The sequence below is a fragment of the Pinus tabuliformis genome, chromosome 4_2 (assembly GCF_031772625.1).
Source record: "Pinus tabuliformis cultivar Carrire ecotype Pingquan chromosome 4_2, CPIR1, whole genome shotgun sequence".
Classification (NCBI taxonomy): Eukaryota; Viridiplantae; Streptophyta; class Pinopsida; order Pinales; family Pinaceae; genus Pinus; species Pinus tabuliformis.
This window is the reverse complement of record NC_142304.1, coordinates 508,524,506-508,544,003: the sequence shown is the minus strand read 5'-3', so window position 1 is coordinate 508,544,003 and position 19,498 is coordinate 508,524,506. Positions and strand designations below refer to the sequence as shown.

Sequence of the window (19,498 nt, the reverse complement as noted above, 5' to 3'; positions counted from 1 at the left end):
GGGCAGGAGAAGGCTCTCTCCGGTCAATCTCGGTAGATTTTTAACAGGATGAGATGACCAACAATGTAACACTGATATTAGGCTAGTAAACTGATTATAAAGGTTGATTTGGGGGTTTTTTGGGGTTTTTGGTGGCAAATTGAGGAGCTGCAATTTAGGGTGCGGGGATTTGACACAGTTTCTGCAGAGGGGTCTTTGGGGCGAGGTAGGAGCATGTATTGATGCCTTTAACTGAAATGAATGGTGAGGAATGAAAGATGAGGAGCTAAAGAGAGCAAACAATCACTTTGAATTCTCTTTAGACAGAAGAAAACATTGAAATTAAAAAAAATTAAAAGCAGAGAATGGCTAGCATGAATTCATACTTTAACACTTCATTTGTTTAATGTGCAGCAGTAAAGAAAGGAAATGAATCACATAACAAAGCTTACAAGAACATGAAGAAACACACCATCAACACATGAGTCCACAAGAATCCCAAAGATGACTGCAAAACCCTGGTCTTCCTTAGCCAAAAATTGCAGAGATACAAGTGAATAATACAATGATAGCTTCTCCCTCAAGAGTCCAACCATGAAAATGAGCAAGAAAGTACATAATATAGATGATCTAACCTCTTTCCCTGCCTCCATGGGTCGAGCTCACTATCCTAGGAGCTGTTTGAACCACTTCTAAACTAAGCACTACAAAATAGGCAGTCAAAACAACTTGCCTCTATAAACTTGGAAATCAGTTCATACATTCAATTTTTACCCTTTACATGCAAGAATATTCTAGAAGAGTTAAACAAGAGTAAAAATATCCAAAAAGTGTCACAATTACATCCAAGAGGACCACCATCCACCTCAAAAAGTCAAACTGGAGCCAAACTGCGTTTTCTGGGCTGAACTGGTCAAATCTGGCAAAGTTTCCTCAACGGGTCGCGCACATTTCCTCAACGGGTCGCGCACTTTGGAGCTCTGTTTGGAGGCCTTTCCTGTGTCAGAATGAGGTGCAGGATAGCTCATTGGAAAGGTCTCTGAGTCTACTTTCCAACCCAACTAGAATTTTTGGATTTGGAGGTCATTTTCTTAGTAAAAAGTCAATTCTCCCAAGACTGCTTCTGCAACTCAAAAAAGGGGCAGAAAGTCAAATTTTGCCTGTATTTTGACTTTTTGGAGGCCCAAAACTCCATAAAAACTCAATTCCATCCATAGGCATGTGTAAATTTGCATGAAAAATCTAGAAATGTTGAGTTTTTGCAAAACGAAGCTACGATGACAAAGGGTCTCACCGGGGGTGAGACTCGTTGAGAAGCCAAAACCTGTAAATTTCCCAAAAATACCAAAATTACCCAAAATTCTCAAAAAATTTTGGGATATGTGCTGTAGTTGATGCTAGTGAGTGCCATGATCTTTGAGGGATGCCTCAGCCAAGATACGAAGTGGATTGGTCTTCTTCCTCCGCCTAAGAGCCTCGGACAACCTCCTTTGGAACATTTTCATCTTGGCTTTGCATACATGCATCCTCGCCCAATAGTGATTTTTCATGTTTCTTAGCAGCTTTTTCTCTTGGTTGGCCTTAGCCAACAGCCTCTCTAAGTGGGCATTCTCCTGAATGAGCAGTGACTCTCGGTCAGCAGGCAATGGATCACCGGGCCTCCTACGGTTCAAGACTCGGTCGCTACGAATCCTCCATAGCTCATCAAGTGCCTTCTCCTCCTCTAGTTGTGTATTCCGCTGCTCCAGGTAGGTGATGGTCCATTGGGCACCCTCAAGTCTCCTCTGCAAAACATCATTCTCGGCCCTGAGATGCTGAATGATCTCCTTTGCCTCTTGGCTAGGAGAACTGGCCTCGAGATCAATCACCGGATCCTCATGAATCATGGGCTCTTTGCCCCTCTGCAGTACCTGTGCTGGTGAAGAAAGTGAGGCCTCTTCCACTTGATGTGGAGATAACACTCGCTGAGCTGAAGATGAAGGCGAGACCCCTTCCACCTGTTGTGGAGATAGTACTCGCCTAGCTGCTGCAAATAAGGCCCTTGGGCCTTTCTGATAAGTGACCAAAGGAGTGGAGCTGGCATGTCGGGTGACGAGAGCATCAGGCTGCTGAGATGGTCCTCCCTCCTCATGAATGACCTCCTGATGTGGCTGAGGTGGCACTGTGAAAAACTCACGGGAGATGAACTCCTCCCATGAGATGCCCTGCTTTGTCAAGTGATGCAATACTACTAGCTGAATCAAACCATAATGGCAAAGGCTCCTGTGCTGCTGGGTCGGGGTCTTCCTCTGCAACATGGGCACCATCCTCTAAATGTTATGAAACAAGAAGACCGGGATGTTCATCATCCTCACTCGGGTGAAATGCATCAAAAGGCGAATGTGATATGAATACACCTGTGAAAATCTGCCCTTACAGGTAAAATAATGCATAATAAGCCTCATGAGGGGAGCATACTCGCTGCGAAGAAATCTGAATGGGAAAACACCCGTCAAAAGTCTCACAAATGATGGCCGGACATAGGGCTCAAAGTGAACAAAATCAAGCAACCTGCGCTTAGGCAACGCCTCACCCACATTTGGTATCCCTGTAGCCTGTGAGATCACCTCAGGTGTCAATGTGAAATTCACCCTTGCCAGAGTGACATGTCCATCATGGAGGTGTAAGACAAACAAGCCGGACAACTCTCTATGATGCTGAATCCGAGAGATCCTCTCACAAAACTGATAGCAAGACATGTACTGGAAGCAATTCACTGCCAAAGGATAGGCCTGTAATTCTGCCAAAGAAGTAGGCTCTTCCTGCTTATGATGTCCTCCCTTACCCCCTCTACGAGGCCTCCTCTGTTCCTCAACCTCTGTAGATGATGAATGGTCATCACTTTGCTCATAAGTTTCGGTTTCTGACATGGTTTTGGAGCAAAGTGGACAAACTGAACTGCTGTCTCTGCCTGCAAAAAGTGTTGAAATCTATGCTGTTTCAAGGGGAACCAAACATGAGGGAAATGTTAGGGGAGGGATCTTTTAACAAGGAATGGGAATATATAAAGATAACAGGGAATTTTTAAGGGAAATTTTGCAAATCATATTCATAAAGGAACACATATTTGTGATAGGGAAATCATTTGCAAAGATTGTTGCATATGGGAAAAAACATGCATAAAAGTGAACATGGGAACATATGCATACATGTTTAATAGGAAGGGAAACCATACACCACACATGTTGACATTTTACCAACAGTTCTTGTTATCTTGCATATGCATATGGTAGAGGGGAATTAGGGTTTTCAGTTTTAGTGATTTAGGAATGGGAAGGGGATTTGTATTTTGTTTATAAAATAATCATGGGGAAAAGAAATGTACATATGAGGGTGGGCAAAAGGGAAGGGAAGGAAACCAATTAAAGGGAAAAAAACAGCTTGAAACACCATAAACCCTAACACAATTTGCACATGAATATTGCAGCCATATAAGCCTTTTCATTTGCATGATTTGAGGTTAAAATCATAGCATGAGAGCTTACATCCATCATCAACCTCCAAGACAATGTGTAAAGAGCCTACCTCGATCGATTTGGATGATTTGAAGGGAGATTGAAGAAAGTTGTTGAAGTTTGGAGGCAAACAGCTCAACGGGTCGCGCACCTCCCAACGGGTCGCGCCCGTAGTATTTCTGCACTGCTGAGGGGTCCTGGACGGGTCGCGCACCGCCCAACAGGTCGCGCACCTCCTTCAACGGGTCGCGCACCACTCTGCTGCCCGAAATCACTGCGATTTTGCTCCTTTCGCCTATCACTCTCTCAAACCTCTCTTCCAAGCATTGAGATGCATAATGAGAGTAAAAGGAGGGAAGTTGAACCTTTATAGACTCCATTTGAAAAGATTTCATCCATAAACCCACTTTATAAAGTTTATTTTTGACACTTTTTTTAAACACTGATTTTTTGGTTTCCTTTATCCTGAATTTGACTTTTTGAGTGCTTTGACATGATTCTTTTTGCAGGTAGATCATCTGAGGGACTGTGGCAAGGGGACCAGGGTTATTGCTGCCTTTTTGAAGACTTTTCGGAAATTTATTCTTTTTACAAAAATTTAACATGACCTTGGCTTTAAAAACAGAGTTTTTAAATCCAAGGTTAAAAATGAACTGTACATGATGAAAATATCAAAGAAACATGTTTACAATCCTCCCTCTGGCTTGCTAGGCACTCAAGGACTTTCAAAGACATGACCTTGCTGAGACAAATGACCAAAACCCTAGACCTAGGACCTTTGACCTTAAGACAAAACAAGATAAGCTTGAAAACTCAATGACTGATATGACCTGATCCAGCAAAGCCAAGAGGGGTATAAATAGACCAGCTCCTCCATCAGGGTTATGGCATGCCTAACGGGATGCAAACTTTGACACTAATGAGACACCTACTAATGCAAAATGCAAAGAGCTTTGATCACTGATGGAGGGCTTTCAAGACCAACACTAACAGAAGGATTCTAATATATATATGTGGGATATATAAGACCTCCCAAGGTAGCTATGAAATGGATATATTTCCTCTTTCTTGCAGTTCTGTAGTTGATTATCATGGGTGGAATTGGAGGTGATATATTGTCATGCCAATTACTAGCACAACTATCTTGTAGCACCATATTCATGGTGATTATGTTCATGATCATTCTTAGCTTCAAGGTGTAATCTATTCTTATAATCCTTATTTATGAATTCATGGAGACCCTTGTGTGTCTTCTGTCTCTTGTAAGATGAGGGGTTGAGTCAGAGTCAAGGTAAGCTTGTTGTTTAGGATGTAGAAGAAATGGCATATTGCAGAGGTTCCATATTATGCCTACTGCCTTGCAGCCCATGGAGAAAAGCTTAAGCGTATCCTAAAGGATTCTCTCAAAAATATCACAGGTATTGGTGACACCCTTCCCCAACCTAGCCTAAGGTCTCTCATTAAGAAAAATAACTCAAGAACCATTGATGATATATTTTTGTATGTCTGTTATGACCAATATCTTATGAATTTCCTAAACGTAGAGGATTATGTTTTACTATGAATACCTCCATATTTGAACAATTGGATGATCTCTGTGGGGTTCTTGGAAGTAGATTCACAACCCACCTAACATGTAATCAAGGTAATACATGTTGCATTCACTCTTGTTTAAATCCCCATGAATTTAATAGGTGACTAATAAGCTTGTCTACAAAGGGGGCTTTAACCATGTAGAACCTATCTCATTTTCCTCCAAGGAATCATCCTTCAAACCATGAATCTTGGTACTTATATTTTATAATGGAAGCTTTAGATTAAGCTTCAATAGCTAGCTTACTTGCATTAATGGTCTGTGAATTTTTCTCTAATATTCTCTAGAAATGCTCCTGTGCAACTTGGTTCTTCCTACCCTATATTTTATTTCCTCTACCTTCACAAGTCTCTATTGTATCCAAAGCCTATACTATCCTACTCAATTCATCTTTCTTCTATTTATTATTTCCATTCTGGCATAAATATTGTAAGCCAATCAGACTGATCCACCGAGTTCCCTATTTCCTGTTTTTTTTCTTTTTCTTAGCCCTCTCATCCTTGTTTTGTGCCTTCTTGTCAGGATCTTGCAATCTAATAACCATGGTGTAGCTAGTCCTTTTTCCCTTACTTGACACCTGTCAGCCTCCATGGCTATAAAAAAATAATATATATCCCAAGCAGTAATCCTCCTTATCCTTGGAATCAGTCTCCCTTTGACTCTGCCCATGTTTAATTTATTTAGTTTACCATAAAATGGAAAAGGGTAACTGGCGTTGTCACAAACTCTTGGTGAAGTTAGCATACAATTGTCTAATTGGCATTGTATTTGGTAGAAATACCATATTTAGCAGTTGTCTAACACTAGAATTGTAGATAAACACCCAACTAAACTCTATCATGTCCCAAAATGTAGTTTAAACAACAACTAAGTGCACAAATTCATTTCATAACTTCACATAGAGACTAAAGAAAACTAGACCACATCAGGATTAGTAAATAGAAGTTGAAAAACATGAATATAATGATATCAAAACCGTTGTTAAGTGCTAGTTAAGAATTTAACTTGAATAGAAAGTAAAAAAATAAAAATATCAATTTTTATTCTTTATAAGAAGAGATTGAATTCGCAGAAGGAGGATGATCAATAGATTATAGAAGAATATTGATGAAGTTATTCTATGTTGATGTAGTAGCAGAGATTGCATTGGTGATTAGAGTGTGTAATTGAGAGATAAATAAATTTTACTTTGTAAAAGAGAGGCTTTCATGGTTTGAGTTTAAAAATGGAATGAAAGACGAACCAACGAGATCCAACAAGTTCTAGTTGATAAGTTAAGGGGTGGTAGAGCCTTCTAGTAGCAACTTGTAAACTAGGGAGTAGTATCTTACTTCAAGTTGGAGCCTCAGAAACCAACAAATTGAGTTTGAAGCTTGCAAGTAGGTTGAAGCCTACCAATTAATGTAAAAACAAGTTGAATCTTACCTTTGTAAAATCAATTGAAGAAAATATTGGGTTATCCATATGTTTCATATGTGATTCTTGTATGTCTAGTTTCTTAAAGTGATTGTTGGTGTTTATGTATTTTTTACTTTGTGAAAAAAAAGATTTAAATTCCCACAATACTGATTCAATCTCTTAGTGCAGATGGATGGGACACAAAAAAAGAAGAATATCAAAATCCTCCATTTATTATTACTAAAGATCATAATATTAAATTTACATGCAATGCCAAGGCTATGAATGCAGCCTACTTGAATCAGAACTAGTCAAATGGATTACAGTACTACAAAAGAAATATGGGACAAAATGAGTAGTTTCTATGAAGGTGATAACAAGGTAATTCAATCGAAAATTCATGGTTTTAGAATGAAATTTGATTCTTTATAGATGCATGATGATTACAAAACTTGATCTAGATATTTTATCTTCAAGGATGCATACAAAACTGCATATAAAAGAGCATGTTAACTGAGTAACTTAACACATGAAAAAGAAGAAGAAATCATAAAGAGACCATGAGATCAAAGGCACACAAACGAGTCGATTTCACCCAATGTGGGCTACATCTCTAGGCCCTGCTCAAAGTGGGGAAGTATTCTTTCATTAAATGGCAGTAAAGAAATGAATTACAAGCAAATTTACAAAAATGACCCTTATACCTCCATTTATAATGGTAGCCTGAAGATGGAAACCTCAACTACAGAAACAGATTGCATGGTTGGACTCCTGGCATGAAAACGTGAAAAAATAACTATAAAATTTCCAAATTCTGTCACTAGCACCTCTAGCCTCCCAAGGGAATTTTCTCAGCATAAAAATAGATTAAAGAGTTTAGACTTCTGTGATCCATACTTTGATTGTGAGAATAATTTCGGCAAAATCACATATAGAATCATTTGTCAACGCGTTTCGAACCAACTAGTGTGGTTCATCGTCAAGACAATGAACCACACTAGTTGGTTTGAAACGCGTCGACAAATAATTCTCTATGTGATTTTGCTAAAATTATTCTCACAATCAAAATAGATTCCTCACTCATGTTTTCGGCCCTTGTGGCTACTCTGATTTCCGCACTCCGCTCCTCAACCAACCTGGTTCGAATGGAAAATGAGAGGTTATATTAAAAATTAGGCAGAGCCACCAATGTGGGGCCATTGGCCCATTGGTGGCGTTGGTTAGTAGCATGGGGGAAATTCCAATTTAAAATCCTATCGCATCCATATAAGGTTCAACAATTGGTTTATATGTTGTATCTTTTTGTTTTAAATGTGATTCGATCGTGGCTCCAATGGGGCTTGGGAAGGTCCACCAGGGGTGGCCCACCCACCCTATTTAAATATATTATATAATGTAGTTGGCAAGGACCGTTGGGGGGTAGTAGGGGTGGCAGCCCACCCCCAGCCCCCAAACTTATAATTTTTTTGTTTTTTATAGAACCATCAATCAAAATTTCTCTGCTGGAAATTAAGGGTTATTAGGAAAATTAAGGAGGGGAAAAATTCGTTGTTCTGATCATCGTTTTCCATGCGCCATCCCTTCATAGATTTTTCCCATGTCAGTGACTTCCACTTGGCCAAGTTTGACCAGAACTTTGACTAGCTATAACTTGAACATATGAACTCAAATTTGAGTTCCATTCACACCGTTGGAATCAAGATGACAAGCACTACGATCTGGTTCTAGTTTCACTTCCATATGATGACTTTGATTTTTGATCTATTTTCAAGGCCACTTCTATTTTTAGATCCACCCAGATCATTCCTCCCCACTAATGAGCTTTTGGACCACCAAAATATTTATCAGTCAATTGGAAAGTGAGGGAATTTATCCCTCACTTTCTCCTTTTCCATCCATCGAGCCTTACTTGGATGCATTCCTTTGAAACCAATACAAAGGTACTCCACATCACCTCATCATGAAGTCCTGGTCTTCCTATTGAGAATGATATCCTCTTGTAGATTTTCCAAGTATTCAGGTGAAAAATAATCCACTGTAGGAACCTGTCAAACCTCTTCAGTGTCCATGATCAATGGAGGTTCATAGAGCTTCAAGTTTTCAACATTCACCACTAAGTACATATGAATGTATTCTTGCAAGTCAAGATGAAAAGCATTGTCTCCAATCTTCTCTAATATGATGAATGGGCCATATTGAATTGGTCACAAATTATTTCCTTCCCCTTTCATTTTGTCATTGTTGATGTGGATCCACACTTTGTCTCCAACCTAGAATTGGTGATCGAATCGGTGTTTGTCATGTCGGGGTTTGTATTGAGCTTGAGTTTTCTCCAATAGCTTCTACACTTCCTAGTGAATCATATGAATTCAATGAATGAACTCCTATGGTTTGTCCCTGTCATCTTTCCCACTGGAATCTTCATCTCTCCCAAAGACCATGTCTAAGGGATCCTTTTGAAAATAACCAAAGCATGTCTCAAACGATGAGATATGAGTGTATGAATGCACTGTCTGGTTGTATCCATGTTGTACATAAGGAAGCTACTCGTCTGGCAACTTGGGTTTCTTTCCACAATAGCCTTAGAGTAAGTGTATCTTGTGCGGTTGAAAACCTTTTTTTGTCCACCGGTCTATAGATGAAATAGCGCACCCCTCTTCAACTTGGTGTCCATCATTCTCTAAAAAGACGTCCAAAACTCTCCAAGCAAGCGTGAGTCTCGATCAGACACAATGGATGTGGGAAGGCCTTGAAATTGGAACTATACAAATTGGAAGAAGAGATGAGTAGTCTTCTTTGTAGTGACCTAATTTTTACAAGGCATTAATACACACATTTTGCTAAATCGATCCACAACAACATAGAACTGTCATAACCTCTCCTAGACAAAGGAAAAATTCCTACAAAATCCATTGACACACATTTCCATGGATGAACCAGAACAAGGAGTGGTGTGTAGAGCCCCAATTTTCTATTAGTGGGCTTGCTAAATGAACACGACACAAATCCCTTTACATATCTAGTCACAACATTTTTCATGTGAGGCCAATAACACAACCTATGAAAATGACACAAAGTTTTCCATATACCAAAATGACCTAACACAAGAGAGGCATGTGCCTCTCTGATTACATGTTTTCCTTCATTGGTGGGGATACAAAGTTTTTCAAGGTGATACAATAGCTTTCCCTGCAAATGGTAATTATCCACCTGCCATCCATGAGTCAGCTTTGGATAAATCCTTAAAATCATCATCATCAACATATTTTTCAACATAACTTTCAAAAGATAAGAGGCATTTTGAAAAACTATAGATGTAGAACTAGGAGGGTGAGAAATCATATCTTCCACTTTGTTGTTGGTGCCCTTCTTGTATTTTATTACCAAGTGAAACTATTGAAGGAATCCCATCCATCTGAAATGATGTGCTTGTCAAAGCTTGGTCTATGACTGGAGGTACTGCAAGGGCTGGTGATCGGTGTGAATGATGGTCTCCTTGTTAATCAAATAGTGATTCCACATTTTCATGCTTTGAACCAAGGCACACAAATCCTTTTTTTACGTGGGATAGTTCACAATAGATTGGGAGAATGTCTCTGAATGGTAACATTCATGTTTCCTCTGTTGCATCAATACTTCTCCCATGGCGTATGCACTGGCATTAGTCTCGATCTGAAAAGGTTGTTGGAGGTTAGGTAAGGAAAAACCTAGTGTAGTGTTGATCTTCTATTTTAGTGTATCAAAGGCTTTATGTTGCTTTCCTCCCCATTGAAAGGTTTTCTTCACACTCATCAATGCATATAAGGGTATTGCAATGATAGAGAACTTGGAAATGAATCTTATCCAATATTTTATTATATTGAAAAAGCTAAGAACCTCTATAACATTGGTGGGTTTAGGCCACTTTACAATCACATCAATTTTAAAAGGATCTATTTTCAATTTTCCACCTCCAGTAATGTGACCTAAGTAAACCAAAGAGGTCTTCCTAAACTCACACTTACAAATTTTGACATACAATTTTTCTTTTTGCAAAACATCAAGCACCTTTTTAACATGACTCACATGATCATCCCATGTCCTATTGTAAACAAGAATTTCATAAAGATATACAAGTAAAACAGAATCAAGAAAAGGCCTGAAAATATCATTCATCACCCTCATGAATGTAGTCAAAGCATTGCATAGTCCAAATGGCATTACCAACCACTAAAAAACTCCTACTTGGTTTTGAATGAAATCTTCCATACATCCTATTCTGCGATCCTGACCTAATGATAGCTATTTTGCAAGTCCAATTTTGTGAAATATATAGAATTTTTCAATTGATCTAACAAATCATCAAAGCGAGGGAGAGAGTACTGATTCTTCACCATTATTTTGTTGAGTGCTCCGTAATCCACGCATATCCTCCATGTGTCATCCTTTTTTGGCACCAACATGATAGGTGAACGACATGGAGAAGAACTTGTCCTTATGACCCATTGGTTCAAAAATTCATGTATCTACTTATTTGTCTCCTCCATCCAAAAAAATGTAAACTTTTAAACGGGAACTCTGGCCAAAAAACCCCAAAAAAACATCGAAAACAATGCTAAAAATGAAAAGTGTGTATATTGGAACGATGGCTTTTTTTATTAGGGTCAATTTTGAACATTTTTTAAAAATGGCAATGAAAACGAAATTTGCATGCAAAAAACACCCTGAAAACGAAAAGTGTTGATACTGGAACGATAGTTTTTTTTAGGGTCAATTTTCAACATTTTTAAAAAATGCTAGTAAAACCGAATTTTTATGTGCAAAAAAACAACTATTTATGAGGAAAAAAACACACTAATTTTTTTGGTAGAATAAAATTTTTCTTTCCTAAGTATAAATTCAACATGTTTTAGTAATGACGATAAAGATAAAATAGTGGGATCTGAAATACATTAAAATTCTATTAATTTTCATCCATGTTGTTAAACATATAATAACTTCACACTAAAGATTGCTAAAATTATAATTGTTTTCAACCATAACATTAAAGATACAAAAAATTGGAATTTTTTCAACCATAAAATTAAAAAACCATGACATTATGAACAAATTACATGACTAAATTAATCAAAATGTCATTATTTGTATATTGAATGAAACATACATTATATCTCTAATTTAATGTTGCATTGTAGATATTCTAAACAATAAAAATCATCATAATTAAGACATATAATCCAACAACATAAAAATGACTCATAACTTCTAATTTAACACCATATGGAAATCAAAATTTTTATTTCAAGATACGATGCAAACATCAGTTATATAAACTGTCTTAGACAATTATTCAAAATCACTCATATTTTCTTGCACACCATCAGAATTCACATCTTCAGATGAATGACTGGATGCAGACGAAGATGTTCCATATTCTTCTCTTTCATCAACTAGTGCCCCATTTGAGTCCACATGCATGCCCACCATTTCAGGTTTCAAAATTATTTTGGATCTACGACTAGTTTCAGTAGACTCCCATCTCAACATTGTTCCTTCTAGTAACAATCTTTTCAGAATCTCTATCGTCTTGAAGCGAAGAGTTCCTCTCTTTGTTAAATTGAATTCATAAACAAGTATGTCAACATCCTCCAATTTTAAGAGGTCTGTGCATCAGCAATTTATATTTGTACCCTTTCTTTTTCTCTTTCTTGAATCGCCCCGCCACCCCAGCAAGCCGTTGGGCCTCCAGGGTGGGGCAGAGGGCTGTGAAGAATCGCCCTACCACCCCTGCAGGCCGTTGGGCCGCCGGGGTGGGGTAGTGGGCTGCGGACAACCTCCGCCCCACCCTAGCGGCCCAACGGCCTGCCACCCCCACAGGTCGTTGGGCCGCCGAGGTGGGGCGGAGGGCTGCGGACAGCCTCCACCCCACCCTGGCTATAACGCCCCCGGGTAGTAGTTCGTTTGGAAAAAGGTGCACGGCAGGTGAGCGGTGATGATCTGGAGGAACCATTGAGTTGGGCACGCCTGCACGATGCGACGAGCTGGACCAAATGAAGGAAAACGGGAAGGCATGTGAAAATGGCTAAGTGTTGGGTATGCGATAGTGAGTTTATATGGTGGGGTGATCCCGAGGCTGGGCGCCCTCACCTTGGGCGATGTGAGAAAAATGGCAAAGAGACAAAATGATGGGTCGGCTGGGCTAGACCGATGCCCCCATGTTGGGCGAGCTTCCATATATATATGTGGGCGAAGTTGGAGAAAATCAATCAAGCAACCTTCAATCGTTCTACAAGTAAGAAGTTCGAGCTAGGAATTTGAGGTCTGAAACATAGGGTGAAGGTGCAGGTGGAGCTAAGGGCTGAAGCACCTTAGCTGCAGAACCAGGTGAAAGCAGTTGGTTGAACAAGATTTCATGTGAGGGATTGGGCGAACAGGTTGAATGGGATTTCATGCGAGGTCGTGTGAGGATGTCAGCAGATAGGCTGAACAGGATTTCATGTGAAGGCATGCAAGGGCATCGGTTGAAAAGTTGAACGAGATATCGTTCAGGAGTTCGGGCGATGGGCTGAATGGCAGATCGTTCAAGAGTTCAATTAGTAGGCTGAACGAGTTTTCGTTCGAAGGCACCAGTGGACGGGCTGAATGACATATCGTTTAGGAGTGCAGGGCACGAGCTGAATGAAACAATGTTCGGGTAAGCAAGCTGAACGACAGAATGGTTGGGCGTTCGGGTGGCGAGCTAAACGAAACCTTGTTCGGGCGGGCAAGCTGAATGAGGGTGCGTTAGGGTGGTCAGTTGAATGGTGGGTTGAATGACATATCATTCAAGGCGTTTGGGAAGTTGGTTGAAACGATGATTCGTTCGATGAATGGTTGAACGATTGGGCATTCGGTGGTGGGTTGAACGTATGACGGGCATTCGGCATGGTGAAGGCTGCAGTTGGTGTGACTCAGCTACAGGGAAAATCGGGCTAAACAGAGTGTCAGGTAGGAGTAAATGAAGGAGAGTTACGCGACTGGATGGGCGACACGGTTGGCAGATGCGACGAGCTGAACGATGGGTTGTTCCGGTGATTCGGCACGATGAAATGGTGGGTGCGTGCAGAGGTGAATGACGATCTGGGTAAGCGATGAAAAGATGTAGGAGAGGCATGGGTGATCGGAACGATGAGGTGCCGATTCTGAACGATAGATTGGTCGAGGTTTCACGGTGGTGTTGGCCAAGTGTAAATTATAGGTTTATGAGAGGAAATATAGGGGTTTCTCTCCATTGTACATTTACATGTAAAAACTAAAGATTATCATTATTATTGGGCAAACTCTTATTTGCAAGGAGTTTCCCCTCCTGAGTTATATCAATTGTGCACTTGTGATTTAATGATGATAATGTATGTATGAAGATGTTATGAATGTTTCCGCTGTGTTAATGAAAGATTGTACTTGGTAAAGTTGAAAAATAAACTAAGTATAGAAAGTAGGCGTAGTCCACAATTGTGAGTATTGTTAAAAATAAAGTGGTTGGTGGTGCCGCACCCCTGATCGTGCGGTTGGAAGATTACCACCAAGTTAGGGGCATGACAAGTGGTATTAGAGCCTCTATGAATTGTGGGATTTGGTGATTCAAAATTGAAGGAAAGACTAAAGACTTGGCAGGTGGTTCAGGTTTTGCAGGTGACTTTGGTGGATGGTCTATACAAGATCACAAAGAAGGCAGATGGAAGGAATGGCGGAGTAACCTTAGGCTGTGACAGGTGAATCTAGCAGGGATGTTGGTGAGGCTTTCTTTGACATGGTATTGAATCACATAGAGGAATTTTCTTCCGATATGGCTTCGATGAAAGCCAAGAACGTACAGGTGAAAGGGGAGCTAGAAGACCTCAAAGTTCGATACAAGTATACCGAATGGCAATATGCCCAAACAGAAGAAGAAGTCAATAAGATTGGTGAAGCAAGAGATCAAGGTTTGGCTGAAATCTTGAAATTGTGGCAAGCTCTTGATGATGCTCTGAATGAGATCACGATTTTGAAGAGGGTTGTGGGACACAACTCAGGTGGAGGTGTGGCTCATGTCAAAGTCAAAGAGCCAGATTCTTATGACGGGACTAGGAGTGTGAAAACTCTTTGAAAATTTCTATGGGATATGGAGCAATACTTGGAGCGCTTGGGGATGAACAATGAAGAGTCCAAAGTGAAGGTAGCTGCTCAATTCTTGATGAAGTATGCTAAGATGTGGTGGCGAAGGAGGATGGATCAAATTTCCAATGGAAATATTAAAGACATAACTTCATGGGATGACATGAAAAAGGCTTTGCAAGCCCATTTCAGTCCACAAGAAGAAACGTGGGATGTAAGGATGAAGATAAAATATATAAAGCAAACGGGAAGTCTACAGGCATATCAATGAGAATTCTCAAGTGCAGTTTTGGAACTTCATACATTGCAGAGAGAGATAAGGTATTCAACTTTATCATTGGGTTGAAACCTTGGGCGCGGAATAAAGTGAAGAGGAAAAATATAAAGACACTTGACGAGGCATTTGTTGTTGTGGATCATTTGTTGGAACACTATGATGAGGGTTTCGATGAGAAGAAGAAAAAGTATGACAAATTGAAAGAGAAAACTGTGAAAGAGGAGACTTTGAGATCGAATGACAAGGAGAAGACGAAGAAACCATTGAAGTGTTGGATTTGTGAGGGACCACATGTGGTGAAGAATTGTCCTTCAAGACCAAAGGTGGCTTCCTTGGCACAAGCCAATACGAAGAATAAAGAAGAGACTTTAGTAGGAGTTATGCATATTTTGGGAGCTACAGTGGCTATGGAAGAAGTCTCACGAAGAGACCCAGAAAGAAACGAATTGGAATATGTCAAAATGAAGGTTGGGAGAGCTGGTGTACTCACTATGGTGGATAGTGGGGCAACTCACAACTTCATGAGCAGAGAAGGATTGGACTGAATTTTGTACCGGTGTAGGCACAAATGAAGGCAGTGAATTCTCCTCCAGATTCTGTGATCAGTGTAGCTAAAAAGGTGGATGTAACACTTGGTGAATGGACTGGGAGAGTCGACTTCACTGTAGTGCAGATATATGACTATGAAGTTGTGCTGGGCATGGATTTTATGAAACAATTCGAAGCGATGGTTGTTCCCCATTTGAAGAAACTATACATTTACGATGGACAAGAGGATGTACCTATCGGTGTTCCAATCATGGGAGTAACTAAGCCTGTATGTGAACTGACAGCGATGATTATGGAGAATGGGAAATGAGATGAAGAATTCGATAAGAGGTTGTTTGTTGCAGAGACAAATCTTATGGAACAGTCACAAGTTATCAGGACATTATTGGATAGCATCTTGGATCTATCTAGGAGGCTGGAGGCAGTGGAGGATGACGATGACAAAGAGTATGTGAGGCTAAATGTTCAGATGGAGGATCGGGAGGCATATTTGCAGAGAATGGAAGTGGAGGATCTAGATAGGTGGATTGAGTTGATCAGTGAGGGAGAGCCTTTAGGCTCTGCTCCCTCCTCATCTACTTAGACTATCATGGAGATGAGGCTCATTGTTAGCTGCTCATGGCAGTGAGTCTCCAACATTTTGAGCAGGCATCTAGGGGTGATATGACACAGATTGACAGGTAGCATGCAGTGGAAAGTCATGATGATGTAGGGGCATCAGTTCTTGTGGAGGCAATGCATGGTTGGATTAGCTATCAAACTAATCACCGACATCAGGGGTACTAGCACATGATTCCTTGCAAAGAAATGGCACACATGTGGCATGAAACATGGTTCAATAGTGGACATATGGATTACCCATATACATAGTTGTGTGGATGGTTATCTTGGCGGCGGATGGTTTCCAGGATGGAGAATTGTCGAGGATGACAATGACTTGAGGTGGGGGAGGATGTAATGCCCCCAAGTTGCAGTTTGTTTGGTGAAGGGCGCACGATGGGCGAGTGGGCGATGAGCTGGAGGCACTGATGAGTTGGGCGCACCCGCACGGTGCGACGAGCCGAACCAAACAAAGGAAAACGCAAAGGCATGTGAAAATGGCTAAGTGTTGGATATACAATGGTGATTTTATATGGTGGGGCAGTCCCGGGGGTGGGCGCCCTCACCATGGGACGACATGAGAAAAATGGCAAAGGAACCAAACGATGGGTCAGTCGGGCTAGGCCAACACCCCCATGTTTGGCGAGCTGCCATAAATATACATGGGTGAAGTTGGAGAAAAGCAATCAAGCAATCTTCAAGCATTCTACAAGCAAGAAGTGTGAGCAAGGAGTTGGAGGTATAAAACATAGGGTGAAGGTGTAGGTGGAGCTAAGGGCCGAAGCACCTTAGCCACAGAACTAGGTGAAAGTAGTCAATTAAACCAGATTTCATGTGAGGGTGTGCGAGGGTGTCAGCGAACAGGCTGAACGGGATTTCATGCTAGGGCGTCAACGGACAGGCTGAATGAGATTTCATGCGAAGGCACGCGAGGGCATCAGTCAACGAGCTGAACAACATATCGTTCAAGAGTTCGAACAACGGGCTGAACAACGGATCGTTCGGGAGTTCAGTTGGCAGGTTGAACAAGTTTTTGTGCGAAGGTGCCAGTGGACGGGCTTAACAACATATTGTTCAGGAGTGCAGGGTGGTGAGATGAATGACAAAACGGTTGGGAATACAGGTGGCGAGCTAAACGAAACATCGTTCAGGTGGGCGAGCTAAACGAGAATGCGTTCGGGTGGTCGGTTGAATGACATATCATTCAAAGTGTTTGGGTGGTCAGTTGAAACTATGAGTCATTCGACGGACGATTGAACATGCGACGGGTGATCGGCACAATGAACGGGCACAATTGGAGTGACTCGGCCAGAGGGCGAGTCAAGCTAAACAGAGTGTCAAGCAGGAGTAAATGAAAGCGAGTTGGGTGACACGGTTGGCAGGTGCGACAAACTGAATGGTGGGTCGTTCGGGCAAGTCAGCACGACGAAATGGTGGGTGCGTGCGAAGGTGAACGACGAGCTGGGTAAGCCAGTAAAACTGTGAAGGAGAGGCACGGGTGGTCGGAATGACGAAGTGCTGATTATAAACGAGAGATTGGTTGAGGCCACATAGTGGTGCAGACCAAGTGTAAATTACAGATTTATGAGAGGAAATCTGGGGGTTTCTCTCCATTGTACATTTACATGTAAAAACTGAAGATTATCATTATTATATGGCAGTCTCTTATTAGTAGGGAGTTGTCCCTCTCGAGTTATATCCACTGTGCACTTGTGATTTAATGATGGTAATGTATATATGAAGATGTTATGAATGTTTCCATAGTGTTAATGAAAGATTGTACTTGGTAAAGTTGAAAAATAAACTAAGTATAGAAAGTAGGCGTAGTCCACAATCATGAGTATTGTTAAAAAGAAAGTGGTTGGTGGTGTCGCACCCCCGATCGTGCGGTTAGAAGATTACCGCTAGGGTAGGGGTGTGACATCGGTGGCCCAATAGCCCATGGGGGTGGAGGGGCAATTCCCGGAATCACCCCGCCATCCCTGAGGGCTGTTGGGCTGCCAGGGTGGGGCAAACGTTGTCCGCAGCCCTCCACCCCACCCCGGTGGCCCAACAACTTGCAGGGGTGGTGGAATCACCCGGTGGAGGCTATTTGCAGCCCTTCACCTCACCCTAGAAGCCCAACGGCTTGCGGGGATGGTGGGGTGATTCTCGGGATCACCCCACCACCCCTGCAAGCTGTTGGGCCATTGGGGTGGGACAAAGGGCTGCGGATAGCCTCCGCCCCACCTCGGCGACCCAATAGCTTGCGAGGGTGGCAAGGTGATTCCGAGAATCACCTCACCATCCCTATGGGCCGTTAGGCTGTCGGGGTGGGGTGGAGGCTATCCGCAACCCTCCACCCCACCCCGACAGCCCAACGGCTTGCTGGGGTGGCAGGGTGATTCCCAGAATCACCCTGCCACCCCTGTTGGGCATGGAATCCACACACAGCATGTTTTGGGGCTCAAAGCCTAGGTTTTGAGTGATATTATTGTAAGGCTCTATGAATTGTGGGCACGAAATGTATGTTAGAGTTGTAGGGTTGTCCGCCCCAAGTTTAAGGGATTGTATAAATAGAGTGAGGCTACAAGTGGTAAAGACATGATATCATAGAATCTAATGGATAAAATGAGAAATCGAAGCATAGAAGAAGAATCTAAGGGTGTCTTAGGTCATAGTAGTAGGAATAAGCTCTGCAGTTAAGTGCACATAGGCCTAGTAGAGTCTGCAGCTAAGTGCGCGGACCCCTGCAGCTGAGTGCGCAGGGTAGAGTTGAGTCGGTAACCAAAGAAGAGATTAATAAAGAAAGGTTTTGTTACCAATTCTATGCATCTGTTCTGAGTTATTACATGTTTGATATCATCTGCAATTATACTATTTGTTTACTACACGCACTGGTATGAATGATTTATATTGTTAAGTATAACTGAAAGCATACAAATAAGCTAAGTTAACCACTTAATATTCGATTACTAGTAAGGACTTGCGTAATAACACTATTTGGCCCCCGAGTAGGGCTGCATGAAGGCGGAACCTCAGGCTGCGAGAGACGGGTAAGTGTGCGTAGTGACGTGCATGCAGAGTCGAACCGCGGACCACTTGAACCCATCAGACATACCTAGGGTGCGGAAACCTAGTTCTAGCACCCTCCCATATGACTTTGGGTGAGACCTCAGTCCGCGCTCCGCAGATTATTGCGGAAAGGGTCAGTAGTATAGGGATTTTTTTGGCTAAATCACCATTGAACCTGCATCAAGCCCCAACAAGCCAACAAATGGTTCTGTTTCCAGGACCAGGATCTGCATAAGTGATGTCTGATGTCGTGTCACTAGAATCTGACAAAGAAAGAAATTGAAGGGTGGTTGGACAGTAATATTCACAAGTTCGCGGCACAAGAAAATAGGAATCTATGAGTATCAAAGGAACAATGGTTAGAGCGCAACTTATATACGGAAAACCTTGAAATTTTCTTTGCATACTTCCCCTTTGAGTTGTATGAGTGGATTCTGAAAC

At 41.5% G+C, this 19,498-nt stretch overlaps 1 pseudogene; it reads right to left on the bottom strand.

The window, feature by feature from the left end:
* Window positions 1–4,473: 4,473 nt before the first annotated feature.
* On the bottom strand, window positions 4,474–12,454 carry LOC149170229 (uncharacterized; annotated as a pseudogene).
* Window positions 12,455–19,498: the final 7,044 nt, after the last annotated feature.